We start from the raw sequence: 16,212 nt of genomic DNA, 5'->3' as shown, positions 1-16,212 counted from the left end.
TGTATGGAGTATAGCCATGTATGGAAGTGAAACATGGACGATAAATAGTTTGGACAAGAAGAGAATAGAAGCTTTCGAAATGTGGTGCTACCGAAGAATGCTGAAAATTAGATGGGTAGATCACGTAACTAATGAGGAGGTGTTGAATAGAATTGGGGAGAATAGGAGCTTGTGGAACAACTGGACTAGAAGAAGGGATCGGTTTGTAGGAGATGTTCTGAGACATCGAGGGATCACCAATTTAGTACTGTAGGGTAAAAATCGAAGAGGGAGACCAAGAGATGAATACACTAAGCAGATTCAGAAGGATGTAGGCTGCAGTAGGTACTGGGAGATGAAGAAGCTTGCACAGGATGGAGAAGCATGGAGAGCTGCATCAAACCAGTCTCAGGATTGAAGACCACAACAACAACAACAGGGGAGAGAGTATCACGTACATGATACAGCACTTGGTGTGAACATCATTGAAACAAATGCGTTTGTCTTTGTTGTATCTTCTCACGAAATTTCAATCACCAACTTTCTCCTCCGAATGCGAAAAAAACGAAAACATCGTAATAAAATAAATGAAATCAGAGATCGCGTGGAAAGATATAGGTGTTTGATTTTTCTGCGCGCTATTCTAGAGTGAAGTAATAGAAAATCATTGTGAAGGTGGTTCGATGAACCCTCTGCCGGGCACTTAAATATTACTAACAGAGTATACAGTTAGATGTAGATATCAAAAGTACGATCGTATGGGATATGTGGCGAAATTTGTGACTGTATAGAGGATTTCTTGATAGAGAGAACAACATGTCTTGGATGATGAGTCATCGACAGATGTAGAAACAACTTCGGGTGAGTCCCGGGGAAATGCGTTGGATCCCTTGCTGTTCCTGCCGTGTAATAATGACCTTGCGTACAATATTAGAAGTAACCTCAGACATATTACACCTGATATACACTCCTGGAAATGGAAAAATGAACACATTGACACCGGTGTGTCAGACCCACCATACTTGCTCCGGACACTGCGAGAGGGCTGTACAAGCAATGATCACACGCACGGCACAGCGGACACACCAGGAACCGCGGTGTTGGCCGTCGAATGGCGCTAGCTGCGCAGCATTTGTGCACCGCCGCCGTCAGTCAGCCAGTTTGCCGTGGCATACGGAGCTCCATCGCAGTCTTTAACACAGGTAGCATGCCGCGACAGCGTGGACGTGAACCGTATGTGCAGTTGACGGACTTTGAGCGAGGGCGTATAGTGGGCATGCGGGAGGCCGGGTGGACGTACCGCCGAATTGCTCAACACGTGGGGCGTGAGGTCTCCACAGTACATCGATGTTGTCGCCAGTGGTCGGCGGAAGGTGCACGTGCCCGTCCACCTGGGACCGGACCGCAGCGACGCACGGATGCACGCCAAGACCGTAGGATCCTACGCAGTGCCGTAGGGGACCGCACGGCCACTTCCCAGCAAATTAGGGACACTGTTGCTCCTGGGGTATCAGCGAGGACCATTCGCAACCGTCTCCATCAAGCTGGGCTACGGTCCCGCACAGCGTTAGGCCGTCTTCCGCTCACGCCCCAACATCGTGCAGCCCGCCTCCAGTGGTGTCGCGACAGGTGTGAATGGAGGGACGAATGGAGACGTGTCGTCTTCAGCGATGAGAGTCGCTTCTGCCTTGGTGCCAATGATGGTCGTATGTGTGTTTGGCGCCGTGCAGGTGAGCGCCACAATCAGGACTGCATACGACCGAGGCACACAGGGCCAACACCCGGCATCATGGTGTGGGGAGCGATCTCCTACACTGGCCGTACACCTCTGGTGATCGTCGAGGGGACACTGAATAGTGCACGGTACGTCCAAACCGTCATCGAACCCATCGTTCTACCATTCCTAGACCGGCAAGGGAACTTGCTGTTCCAACAGGACAATGCACGTCCGCATGTATACCGTGCCACCCAACGTGCTCTAGAAGGTGTAAGTCAACTACCCTGGCCAGCAAGATCTCCGGATCTGTCCCCCATTGAGCATGTTTGGGACTGGATGAAGCGTCGTCTCACGCGGTCTGCACGTCCAGCACGAACGCTGGTCCAACTGAGGCGCCAGGTGGAAATGGCATGGCAAGCCGTTCCACAGGACTACGTCCAGCATCTCTACGATCGTCTCCATGGGAGAATAGCAGCCTGCATTGCTGCGAAAGGTGGATATACACTGTACTAGTGCCGACATTGTGCATGCTCTGTTGCCTGTGTCTATGTGACTGTGGTTCTGTCAGTGTGATCATGTGATGTATCTGACCCCAGGAATGTGTCAATAAAGTTTCCCCTTCCTGGGATAATGAATTCACGGTGTTCTTATTTCAATTTCTAGGAGTGTATGTATGTACGATTAAGTACAGTCTGAACGAACCTGCATAAATGTTCAGTCAGACTTCGATAAGATATTTGAGAGTATTTCAACGACTAGCAGCTTGCTATAAATATTCAGAAATGTAAAAAAAATGTAACATCAGTGAGTCATAGCTGGAATCTGTAAACTAACACAAATACCTGGGCGTAACAGTAGGGACATGAAATGGAACGATCACGTAGGTCCAGTCGTGGGTAAAGAAAGTAGTAGACTTCCGTTTATTGGCAGAATACTGGCGAAATGCGATTAGAGTACACGGCAGGGTCCGTAAATATCATTCATGCGACCCATCCTAGATTATTACTCATGTGTGAGGGACCCATACTAGAGAGGAGTAACAGTAGATACTGAACGTATACGGAGAACGGCCGTATTAATGGTGACACGCCTGCCTGACCCGCGGGATATCCTCACAGAGGTTTTGAAAGAACTCAACTGGCAGACTCCTGAAGATAGAAGGAAGTCTATTAGCGAAGCATCAAGAAGCGTTTTTAAATGTTGACTCTGGAACATACTACAATTTCCAACATACCGCGCCCAAGACGATCGTGAGGACAAGATTAGACTAATTGGAGCACATATGGAGGCATTTAAACAATCACTGTTCCCACGCTCCACACGTGAATGTAACGAGAAAAAGCCGTAGTAATTGATGCAGTCAGATGTACCCTCTACCATGGACTTCACAGTGATTAGCGCATTTTAGGTATAGGTTTAGATGTGGTCATAATGATTTGGAATCATCCGGGCTTTCACGCCTTGTCATACACTGACGCGACAAAAGTGATGGGGTATTTGTAATATCGTGTCGAACCTCTTTTTGCCCGGTGCAGTGCAGCAACTCGACGTATTACGGACTGAACAAGTCTTCGGAAGTTCCTTGCAAAACTATTGAGCCGTGCTCCCTCTATAGCCCTCCATCATACCGAAAGTGTCGCCCGTGCAGGATTTTGTGCACAGACTGACCTTTCGATTATGTACCATAAATTTTCGATAGAATTCATGTTGGGAAATCTGGTTAGACATATCATACGCTCGAACTGTCCAGAACGTTTTTCAACACAATGGCAAACAACTGTGGACCCGTGACATGGTGCATTGTCATTCATAAAAATTCTGTCGTTTGGGAGCACGGAGATCACGAATGGTTGCAAATGTATCCGAACATAACGAGGACCCAGTCCATTCCATGTAAACACAGCCCATACTATTATGGAGCCACCACTAGCGTGCACAGTGCCTTGACAACTTCGGTCCGTGGCTTCGTGTGGTCTGCGCCACACGCGAACCACCTCATCAGCTGTTATCTTCTGAAAGCCGTACTCATGTGACCAGGCTACAGTTTCTCAAGCGTCCAGCGCCCAATCGATACGGTCACGAGCCCAGAAGAAGCGCTGCAGGCTACGTCGTGCCTTTAGCAGAGCCACCAGAGTCAGTCGTCTGCTGCCATAGCCCATTAACGCCGAATTCCACCGCACTGTCATAACGGATGCGTTCGCCACACTGGTTTGTGCAGTTATTTCACACAGTGTTGCTTGTCTGTTATCACTGACAAGTCTACGCGAAGCCCGCTGCTCTCAGTTGTTATGGCCGTTGGCCAATGCGTTGCCCGTAGTGAGAGGTAAGGTCTAAATTCTAGTATTCCCGGCACTCTCTTGACAGAGTCGATTTCGGAATACTGAATGCCCTAATGATTTCCGCAGTGGAATGACGCATATGTCTAGCTTTAACTACCTTTCCGTGTCAAAATATTTTAATGCCTGTCGTGCGGCCATAGCGCCATCGAAAACCTCATCGCACGAATCATTGGAATACAAATGACAGCTCCGCCGATGCACTGTCCTTTTATACGTTGTGTAACCGATGCCACCGAAATCTGTATATCCCACGAATTTGGTCAAGTCAGAGTACTCCGCGTGTTTACTTCGTTCTTCGCGCCCTACGGATGCTGGGCGACTGAGACGGCGCCTGTGCTGTCGTCGCGGCTGCGTTGATCTGCGGCGCGGCACGTCTTTCCGCGGCTGTCGCGATTCCCGCGGCGCTGCGGCCAGATTTAGCCGCGGCCTCGCCTCGTAAACACGGGCCGGAAGCCGCCTCCGCCCGTGAGCGGCTGGCGCACCTAACGACACGCAGCGTGTAGCCGCTCTGCGTTACCCAGGGCACGGGGAAGGACGGGCAGCCACTCACATGGCCGTCCACGTGGGAAACGCCGGTTTTCAGTTACCACGTTCTGACTGGCCTCAAGCTGCCCGTCATCACCTGCTCTCTTGTGGCACTGTCTCCATCTCAAAGTCTTAGGTTGGTGCGTAACTTCGCACGGTTTATGTTGTGCATACCGGTATTCCGGTTGTTGTGGGTTTATTTACCAAATATCATTTTTTATTTATAGTTCACTGTTGCTATTTGAGTTTGCATATTGACATTTTGTCATTTGGATATAGTGAGTGGAGTTGTCGGCGCCAGAAAATAGAGCGCCAAGTGAAGAAATGGAAACATTTCCGAATTATCCTTCTTTTTGCGTTCAGTAGAGGGTTGACAGTAGCGGAGGCAGCCAGGAACATTTTGACCGCGCGTCGGTATAATGCCTCTGGACAGAGAACGGCAAGAAAATAGTTTTCTTGTTTTAAGGCGGATCGTTTTGCCATTACTGACTCTTCGCATTCAGGAAGACCTTGGGGGTTTGATGAAGACCTTTTAAAGGCATTAATCCACAATGATCACCGTCAGCGTACTCGAGAACTGGCAGATGTGATAAACTGTGATCATTCCACCATCATCAAAATTTTCATGTAGTAGGGAAGGTTCAAAAACCGTGTTTATAAGTAGTGCGTGCTCTAAGCCAAAATCACAAAAATCAGCATCTCTGCTTGCTCATCACGAAATGGCTCGTGCACAACACCGACCATTCATATCTTGTATTGTTACTGGTGACGAGAAATGTTGCCTTTATGCTGACATACGGAGAAGGACGGAATGGTTGAGCTGGAACAAAGCAACAACTCTCCGTACAACTGAGACGTCTCGCAGACGCAATCGAAGAGCAATGACCAGAAAGAGTGCGTGAAGAGATGCTACTCCACGATAACGTCCACCCATATTCTGCTAGGCTGACAAAAAAATGCTCTACAGGAGTTGATTTAGGATGTCATTTCATACCCACCTTTACCTCATCTTGCGCCCTCAGATTTTCATCTTTTCCGCTGCCTCTCGAACAACCTTCAAGGAAATAACTTTCCTGACGAAGATGCGCTTGAGAGCGCCTCGACGAGTTCTTCACCTCAAAATCTGTATCGAAAAGTTACCCTAGCGTTGGCAGACTTATAAATAGTTAAGAAGAATATATTATTGACGATTAACATCTCTGTTATGTGTAACCGTTGGGTTTGTTAAACTAATGGAATAACGATAAGAACTTACGCTCCAACCCAACAGTACTTGCACCCTCTTTCATCCATTAAGGACGAAACAACGATAGTAAGCGAGGCACGAAAAGAAGGAAAATGCCACCCAGCAGCCTATGCGAGGTAGCCAAAGGATGGAACTGAGCGTTAAAGACACTGAACACCACTGGAAATGGGCAAGTACCAGAAGACACTGTAGAAATTTAAATAGCTCCAAGTATAAACAGGGTGTTTCACCGCTTCTACTCCTGGGGTTCTAATGATTGTAGAGGGGAATTATCAGACAAACTTGTAACGAGAAACATAGGTCCGGAGATGTTCCTTATGGATGTAAAATAAGTTTAAAGATCGGATCACTTTCAAAGCTCCTGCTTCAAGATATTCACTGAAAATTATATTTTTCTTACTCTTCTCTCTTTTCAGGCCTAGTGTGATACTTGGTTTGTTCATTTCTACCATCCCTTCCTTAAGTTTTCTAGATCCGATGCAAACAAAGAAGAGACATCTGAAAGTCGGTTAACATAATCTGTTTTACGTGTTCCTCCTTCATCTCAGTTTAACGGTCTGAAGACATCTTCCAAGACTAGAAATGGAGTCACGTTGCCTATCACTTCTCTCAGTTCTGAACGATTCACTCTGTTGACTTAATCGCGTCGCCCTGTTGTAATGTAAGGGCCGATAAAAACGTATTCGTTCGGATACCGTACAGTCCAGAACTCATAAAGCAAGTTTGCCATGAGTATCGAGGCAACCATCGCACCGACGCAGGAGGTTGAAGATAACAGTTGGGTAAAACACTATGTCCTCTGCGTCACTAAGTCCGTAACTGCCTACTGCACATTCTCGTCGACACTTCAAAGTCTTTTCTAAGGGACCACCGGTGTTTGTGCTTCGGCAACTAAGAAAAGAATAACAGCACGTTAGTCCTGTTTGGTCGCATTTAGTAATAACGTCGCCACTTCACGTATCTCCGCCGGCCAGTGTGGCCGAGCGGTTCTAGGCGCTACAGTCTGGAACCGCGTGACCGCTACGGTCGCAGGTACGAATCCTGCTGCAGGCATGGATGTCTGTGATGTCCTTAGGTTAGTTAGGTTTAAGTAGTTCTACGTTCTAGGGGACTGATGTCCTCAGCAGTTAAGTCCCATAGTGCTCAGAGCCATTCACGTATCTACAATTACAGCACGCATTTCGCAAAGACACAAGAGTCACACTGATCCCTTGCCAACACGTCGATGCTTATATACCCGAATCGGACTCGCGCTACCTTGCATATACTTTGCAGATAACGGAAACGTTTTGATCGCCTCTTGCATTAAAAACATAAACTACTCGTTAGGACGACGTTGTTTTAAATATTTTACGTCCTTGTACACATTTCTGTATCAAAGCACGGAAGTCTGAAGCAGCGACTGCTCTAAACATAGATCCAATAAAAACTGTGTAAGTAGACAGACTTCTACCATTTACTTGAAGAACTGTATGAGACGAGCATGTATTCTAAGAGTCTCACAGTGGGCTGCGAGAACTTTTGCAGGATTTTGAAAGCAAAGGTTTAAAGGTTTGAGGCTCGTCATACGGTTAGTGGAACCGACGTCGCACTACCTTCGAATGTCAGGAACTCGGAATCGACTCCTGCTTCGGAACCCAATTATTACTTATTAGGTAGAAAACAATGCAGTATATCCTCCATACTGTGTAAGAGAATTTTTATCGACACATAGAAAAAAGAAACACACCAAGCTAGCGGTTGAGGCTAAGGAAATTTCAATCGTGTCATAAATTGTTTTGCCTCACTTGGGCTATCGCTATCCCTCAGTCTTGTTCGTAAAGAAGGTGTCCCGCATTGTAAATGGCTGTGATGAGTAAAAATTAATTGATTTACGGAATACCACTGATTAAGACGTCCTCCAGTACCACCTCAGTAGCTGAGCCTGTCTTGTCGGCATGAGGAATTCCCAGATTCTGCTCGCATTAGTGCTTCCCGTCAAAAGCAAGCACAGCGAAGTGGTTCGGACTGCCCGCTTTAGTCGGGCCGTACAGTACAGGTCAGTATGTCGAGGGATCGTAATATAAAGATGAAAGCTTCGCGCCGTAAACACACTCATAAGAAAACGCTACTCTGAGAGCAATCCAATGAAAAGTAGAGATTCGGACGTAGAACTCGATTTGTAACCGCTTTTTCTACAATGTATACAACGCATCTAAATATAAATGTGACATATTTGAAATACTTCACCTGTAAGCTTGCAGATTTACGTTTTTTACAACTGCTGTGATCAGTTTATGGCTTTCTCTGATATAGTGCTATTAAGAAAGCCATTAGGATTGCAAAAAGCTTTGGATTTTCATTTAACCCTTTGAGCACCGGTGGTTTCTGCCTCAAAGCACCATTTCATTAATTTTCTTTGGCCGTACTAGTGCAATTCGTATGAAACCATCGATGCTATTGCTAGACAGAGACGTCTAGTTAAGCAATGCGGTACGTTTACGAACGTAGTGCACTGCAGCAATCATTCACAGCGTTCAAAGCAACAGTCGGCGCGGAGATTGTGCTGCGCGATTGTAGGCTACTGTGGCTTTTTTGAGGTCATGTTGAGATTAGGGACGGTGAAAGTAAGTATACTATAACTTTGAATTTGTACCACCGCCTTTATGAGTAGTTTCAAAATGAAACCATAGGGCTGTATGTACTTTTGATACAAATTCTTTAAATTTTTGGACCGTTTTTCAATGTTTATAACTCTATAATTTGTTTTAGTGATTATGAGTTCCTGGAAGTTTCCGGTTGTGGGATTGCGTCTATAAAAAATGAGAAAGTGCTTTCAAATATATTACCTGTCTGTCCTAATGTTTCCAATATGAAACTGATTTTTTTTAGATTTTGTCGTTTTATTCTTGTAATCGGTGATAACTTTAATAATAACGGATAACTTTGTGACAAATTTTACAACTGTATTCCAAAGTTAAACCATCTTTTTAAAACAGTATATTGTTTGCTTTTTGCCCATTTGTACAAAAATGTTCAAATGTGCGTGAAGTCTTATGGGGCTTAACTGCTAAGGTCATCAGTCCCTAAGCTTAAACACTACTTAACCTAAATCATCCTAAGGACAAACACACACAACCATGCCCGAGGGAGGACTCGAACATCCGCCGGGACCAGCCGCACAGTCCATGACTGCAGCCCATTTGTTCTTGCATTCGTTGCTTACTAGGATAAGTTTGCGAAAAATTTTACAATTCAAATTTTTTATGTTGTTGGGACTCGAAGATTAATAGCACAGTGATTATTAGCCAAATCACCAGCAGCTTTCATACAGCCACACGCCATGAACATCGGATCTACGACTTCTGTGCAGAGACGAGAACATTATCTGGAGACACAAGATGAGTGGTCATTTTGAGAATTTCAGTGTTATGCACTAATGTGGGAAAACAGGCCCCTCATATGTCCTGCTATTCCTGTAAATATGGAGGCAGTTACGTGCAATCTGCGATAAGGCAGGGCATTCAACACAGGAGAGTGACTGAACCCACATTCAGTGCCGAGAGTGTAACTCATTTAGCCAACAGCCTTGCCGCAGTGGTAACACTGGTTCCCGTCAGATCACAGAAGTTAAGCGCTGCCGGGCTGGGCTAGGACTTTTGTGGGCGACCACCCGGTCTGCCGAGCGCTGTTGGCAAAGGCGGTGCACTCAGCCCTTGTGAGGCAAACTGAAGAGCTAGTTGATTGAGAAGTAGCTGCTCCGGTCTCGGAAACAGACATACGGCCGGGAGAGCGGTGTGCTGACCGCATCCCCTCCATATCCGCATGGGGGATTTTTCCAGGCTGTGGCTAAGCCATGTCTCCCGCAATATCCTTTCTTTCAGGAGTGCTAGTTGTGCAGGGTTCGCAGGAGAGCTTCTGTAAAGTTTGGAGGGTATGAGACGAAGTACTGGCAGAAGTAAAGCTGTGAGGACTGGGCGTGAGTCGTGCTTGGGTAGCTCAGCTGGTAGAGCACTTGCCCGCGAAAGGCAGAGGACCCGAGTTCGAATCTCTGTCCGGCACACAGTTTTAATCTACCAGGAAGTTTCTTAACACCCAAAGTGATATGGAGAAGCTAAGCCGTAGTGAAGACAATGCTTCCGAATAGGATAGATGGCACCACTTTATTACGAAAGTCGACACGGAGTAACGGGAAGAGGGGAGGACAAAGAGTTTCATACATGGCTGTCTAGCATTGCCTGATTTCGTATTCTGCACATCCGCGCGCCAAATGCAAATCTCTTGTTCCTCAGAGAGCCTCATTTGCTGGCAAATTTGTCTGCCAGCAAGATATCTCTTTGCAAAGCGCCATGTGGTATATGTTGCTCACTCGCAGAGTTTCGACCAGTGATGGCCGAACGGGGTGCGGGCCACTAAAATTCGCTTGACAGAGCTCATGTGGTCGAGAAAAGCTTTACTCTGGTTCCCATCTATTCGCCGAATGAATGTACACAGTCCAGTAGCATTAATTTAACCACCTGTCAAAAGCCTGAATAATGAGCTGGTTCAGCGCGGACGTGGAGGTTGAGAATCAATGAAGTTGTGGACTGTCCCGACAGGAATGTGGGGCCATGCAGACTCTAGTGCCACAACCAGCTGCGCTTGGTTTCTCGGCTGACGATCCACGGCGCGAACAATCCGATCGAAGTTGTCCCACAGATTCTCGGCTGGATTCAAATCCAGGGAGTCTGGTGGTCAGGGCAGTGCGGTAAACACATCTTGGCGCTCTTCGAACCGCGCACGTACACTGCGAGCTGTGTGACACGCTGCATTGGTCCTGCGCGTAGATGCCATCGTGTCGAAGAAAAACGAAGTGCATGTAGCGGTGGACAGGTCCCCACGGATAGATGGTTACTTGTTATGATCGACTGTGCCTTCCAGAATGACGACATCACTCAAGGAACGCCACGATAATGTTCCCTAGACCACATCGCCTCCCTCCTCTGGCCTGAACCCTTCCGACGATTGTTGCACACTGTTTGCCTTCTGTCGGACGGAGCATAAAAAGTGATTCATCTGAAAAGGCCACATGTCGCTACTCAGTGTAGTCTAGTTCCGGTACTGACATGCAAATTCTAGCCGTCGTCACTGATGAGCAGTAGTTAGTATTGGTGCATGAAGCATTTGCCTGTTGCAGAGGCCCATACGCAGCAGCATTCGCTAAAAGACACTGTTGGTAGTCCCTTGGTTCATCTGGGCGGTCAGCTGCTCAGCAGTTACCCTTCTACTCGCCAGTGTACATCTCGGCAGCCGTCGTTCACCACTATCGTCTATCGCCCGTGCTGCACCACATTTGCCTCTGTGTCGGTGGTCGATGTGCTGTTTTGCCATGCAAAGAGCACTTTAACCACGGCGGCACGCGAACAGTTTACCAACTTAGCCGTTTCGGAATTGATTCTACCATTGGACGTCATGTTAACTGCTCGGTTTCCGTATTACGATGACTACTGCACTGTTTTCCTCCGTCCCTCGACAAGCTTTACATACCCACCACTGCCTGTCCCACCTGCCATCTATGAGTGACTATTGCAGTTAATCGTCAAACAAAGGCGGCAGTGTAGTGTAGACGTTTATCTGTGTGTTTCGAGTTGAGGGCACTCAGCCTGCCTTATCGAAGGATTTGTTGAGATCAGAACTTGCGTCGCGCATTTGCATTTCCTTTACACTGCTGGGATTTACATTACTTTAAAGCTATACATAGTTTTAAAAAAAGCTTCTCATGTCGCTTTTTTAGTCGTGTTTCTGAAGAACCAGGAATTCTTTTGTGGAGTATTCGGTTTCACAAGAGGTCGTAGAAGACAGTATCTGGTATTAGTTCATGCACCCGTTGACAGAAGTGACTTATATTCCCTCTCCCTCTCGGTCGTAAAATTCCCATATTGGGCTTTGTAATGTTATTTTGAAGGCGTTTCGTGGGAAGATGCCGAGGTGAGATGTTGAATATGACACAGTTTATTTTTGTATACGGCCATGAGGAATAATTGATTCTATAGAATCCTTTTCATCATTACAATGCTTTTTCGGTGGTTCTGACGCTCGTGAATTCGTTGCTTGACGCATTCGCGTTTGTCTACAATCGTCCCTCACCTGCTGATACGAATATTGGGACTGGAATGATGGACACGTGTTTCATTACAAAGTGTTGTATTCGCGGGTACAGTACTTGCTTAAGCAGCCCTTTCGCTGTTGTCTTTCCTAGATTTTTTACATTATAGGTAAGGCCACGCGACGGAGTTCTTCGAGACACACAGTTGCTGAACCGGCGTCATCGGAGTTAGTCTATTCACCACATCTACTCGTAGAGTGTTAGCAACGCTTAGTACACGATGAAAATTTGCTGTGAAGTATTTGCAGCTGGTGTTCGTACCTAAAATCTTTTAGTATTATTTCAGAACAGCACTTACTTGCGCTTGCGAGAGTTCTGTCAACATCAGGAATGTTATTGTTCATGTCAGATAGAGTTACTTACGGACCAAGCTCAATAGTTTTGGGTAAATTTCAGGGTAAACCATGTCAAGAAGTTTCATGAACATTCATTATCGTCAGTCAGTTTCAAAAAATTATTTTTCGTTTTACAATTTTTTTGAAGCTACGACTATATAGAATATCGTATCAAAAGTGAAATTGATGCATAAGTTCGAGCAAAATTACGCACCATTTTTTTCAGGGGTTGAACGGCTCCCTGTGGCGCGTCGGAGAGCAGATGCGAGATTCTGACAGCAGATGATTTCCTCAATTGAAGTGTTGGCGGATATACACAAAGTTATAGTGAAAACATTAACATGATCATCTGGCAGTTTGCTCCAAAACACAATTCAGTCTTGAGAACCACTGAGATATCGTGATTCATGGCTGGTTCGGTTTTCAATGAAAGTTTCAAACCCATTTCGAAAATGCTGTAAATCGTGGGAGTCGAAGCTGGATACCACACATAAATGTTTGCCACCGATAGCGACAATGGTACCTTTAGGACAAAATATTCACCGCCACAGGCTGCAAGATTCCCGCGAAGCGCTGGCTTCCAGGAAACACGACGCGGAAACCGTGAAGCAGCAGGGTATTGAGGTCGTGGAAGGAATCGTGTACGGTGCCGGAATGGTATTTAGTTGCGGGTGTGAAAACTTTTGCGCATATTCATTTTTAATGCAATAGAAATCATACTTTTATCTGTAAACGCATATTTCTCGATACACTGTTTCTCAAGCTGGCTGAATGGATTGCGGGAAAATTGGACCACGAAATTTTTTGCTTTTTTAAAATTTCAGTTAATATTTAGACTACAAGAATTCCGTCACGGAAATACCTCATTTTGAACAGGCAACTATAACTCCTTGGATTAAGGGGGCTTAATGATAACTGGATTTCTTTTTAAAAAAATCGGAAAACGTTGTCCAGGAATCATTAAACAATGTGTAGACACGTTTACGTTGACTGATTCATTAGGTGTCCAAAAAATCATAAAAATCACTTATTTTACAGGCTAACGGAGGAGATTGGACCCTTAAATTACAATATGTGGTAGGCTTTCCAAGTCTGGGACATCTGCAAGGCAAATTGTGGTTTTTGGGCTGTTTTTCGAGCACGTTTTGGGAAATACTAGAGCGTTTCCCAATTTGGTCATTTAAAATACGGTACGCACACCGTTAAATACGGCATCAACGGCCGACAAACATATGGCAAACAACTTCACCTCCATAGGTCATCTGAGGACAGGAACGGCATCCGGTCACAAAATCAGATAACATGAATATGCCAAAAAGGCAGCAAAATTAACTGTACAAAACATGAAAAACAGAGGTCCACATACTGCAAGAAGAACGCTAGAAAAGAAGATTTGTATCCTGATGGGTCAGTCTGACGTCACCGCAATTTAGCGCTCGCCAACGGGCCGAGCGTATGTTGACGGTAAGTGCGTCACGGACGCGGAGCCGTGAGGAATGCGAGCCAGCGCGTCCTGACAGCCGCCCCCGCCGCCCCGCCTGGCCCGCAGCCACGCACCTCTGCCAAAAATACGGCCGCGGGGGTGGAGGGGAGGTGTCGTCGCCGCCTCCCGCCCGCCCCTTTCACACGCCGCACAACGCGTCCGTCAGGTCGGCGCCTGCGACATTTGCGCCAAATTGGAGAACTTTCCCAGGTTCGACCACGGTCTTACGGATTATCACGGGACCCGTAACAGCATACACATCGGACGGACGGTCAGTGAACGGCGACAGTCCTCGGAGTCCCACCGCCCCCCCCCCCCCCCCCCCCAGTTAAGCTCATTCTACACGAGCGACTTTCTGGTCAAAATCGATCGACTAATCGTCGTGGGTGTTTTAGAATATAGATAATGCACTGTCCAGTTACATTAAAGTGACCACCTGTCAAAATCCTGAATAACACCTTTTGCAGCGTGGACCGCTGCGGAACATGCAGCAAGAGTGTCTGTGAGGTTCTCGAAGGTCCCGACAGGGATGTGGAGTCATGCAGTGCCGCGGTCAGCTGCACTAGGTTTCTCGGTTTGGGATCGGTTGTGCAACCTACTAGATCGAGGTCATCCTACAGATTCTCGGCGAGTATAAATCCGGGGAGTTTGGTGAGCAGAGAAGTACAGTGAACTCATCCCGGTGCTCTTCGAACCACGCATGCACACTGCGAGCTGTGTGACGCGTTGCATCGTCCTGATTGTAGATCCAGCAAGCCAAGGAAAAACAGACTGCCTGTACGGGTGGATGGATACATACTTGCGTTGATCCACTGTGCAATCGAGAATGACGAGATCAGCCACGGAGTGCCACGAAAACCTTTCCCAGACCATAATGTTCCCTCTTCTGGCCTGGACCCTCCATACGATTGTTACAGAGTGTTTGCTTTTTCACGTTTCACATCGTACACGCCAAGCCAACGATCATGTATCATCTGAAAAGCCACCTGTCGGCACTCAGTGAATGTTCATCTCCGGTATTGGCTTGCAAGTTCCAGCTTTTGTCAGCGATGAACACCCATCTCCTTGGGTGTGTGAACCAGGTGACTGCTGCGGAGGCCCATACGCAGCAATGTTTATTGAATGGTCGTTGAAGAAACACTGCTGGTAATCCCTTGGTCAACTGGGCGATAGTGGCCCAAAAGTTGCCTGTACCCATCTCCGCAGACGTTATTCGTCCCTGTCATCTAAGGCCCATGGTGCTCCACAATTACCTCGGCGACGGCTTCCCCCCTTGACCTGAAAGCCACTGATCTTGTGCTTTTAGACGTCAGATAAATCGCTCCATTTCCGCATTACGACAACGACTGCATTGCTTTCCGCGTCCCCTCAACACGCTTTATATATCCTCCACTGCTAGTGCTGCCACCTGCCATCTGTAAGTGGTTGTTGCACGCGGATATCGAACACAAGCGGTGGTCACATTAATCTCATTGGTCTGTGTGTGCATGTCACTATACTGAATACAATATCTCGATCAGCTGGTTAGCAGTGGCATCTATTTGTGGGCGACTTCTGGGCAACTGTTTGGTTTACCACAAAGAATTTTTCACTATGCAGCGTCGTGTGCATCAAACGTCTCGGGTTCGAGTCTCGGTCTGAAGTACAGTTCCAGCCTACTAGGAAGTTTCGTATCAGCACACTGCGCCGCAGAGTGAAATATTCATACTGGACACAGCCCCAGAGCCCCAGAGACTGTGACGAAGCCATCTCTCTGACATATTCTTTCTTCCAGAACTGCTAGTCTTGCAAGATATGGAGGTGAACATCTGTGAAGTTTGGAAGGTAGGTGATGAGGTACTGGAGGAAATAAATGTCTGAGAACGGGTCGCGAGTAGATGAGTTGGTAGAGCGCATAATCGCGAAAGGCAGAGGTCCCAGCTTCGAGTCCCGGTCGTGGTACAGTTTTAATCAATCAGAAAGTTCCAAATCTGTTCAGTTTACCTTTATCTTCATTGTAGGACTTTCAGCACTGGTATCCTTATTACATCAGTAAAAACACGTGCAGCGTTTGGTTGCACCACGAAATATGTGATTTCGTTCTACGAGTATGGTTAAAAGCAGAAAAAAGCTGGAACACGTTTTTCGAGGTTAATTCAGCCAATTTGCAGGCTGAGGTTAAGTACTGACATCGTTGTCAACCAGATATGAATGTGTTACTGTTTCAAAATATTCATTAAGCTTCTATCTCCGAAAAATACGAGCGGTTGTTTATAAAACATTAATTGCGAGGTTTTTCTTTTATTCCGTTTTATGTCGAAATCAATAACTGTTTTTACATAATCTCGAAACTGATTATACTTTTCCCACTAATGAAGTACGAAGGTATGTTTGGATCTTCGCTTTGAAAAGATAGTATTTTCAGCTCTTACACAACGCTGTATAGCGAACATATTTCATAATCTTTGCAGAGGTGTTTACACAA

The 16,212-nt window shown here is 46.4% G+C and overlaps 1 protein-coding gene and 1 pseudogene across 2 annotated transcripts in view; one reads left to right on the top strand and one right to left on the bottom strand.

Moving 5' to 3' along the window:
• LOC126353858 (calmodulin-like) overlaps window positions 1-16,212 on the bottom strand; it is a 732,664-nt gene that overhangs the window by 243,738 nt on the left and 472,714 nt on the right. The window lies entirely within an intron of this gene.
• LOC126356707 (5S ribosomal RNA) lies at window positions 9,365-9,482 on the top strand (annotated as a pseudogene).

The sequence above is a fragment of the Schistocerca gregaria genome, chromosome 3, assembly GCF_023897955.1.
Source record: "Schistocerca gregaria isolate iqSchGreg1 chromosome 3, iqSchGreg1.2, whole genome shotgun sequence".
Lineage (NCBI taxonomy): Eukaryota > Metazoa > Arthropoda > Insecta > Orthoptera > Acrididae > Schistocerca > Schistocerca gregaria.
This window is presented reverse-complemented; position numbering and strand designations above follow the sequence as displayed.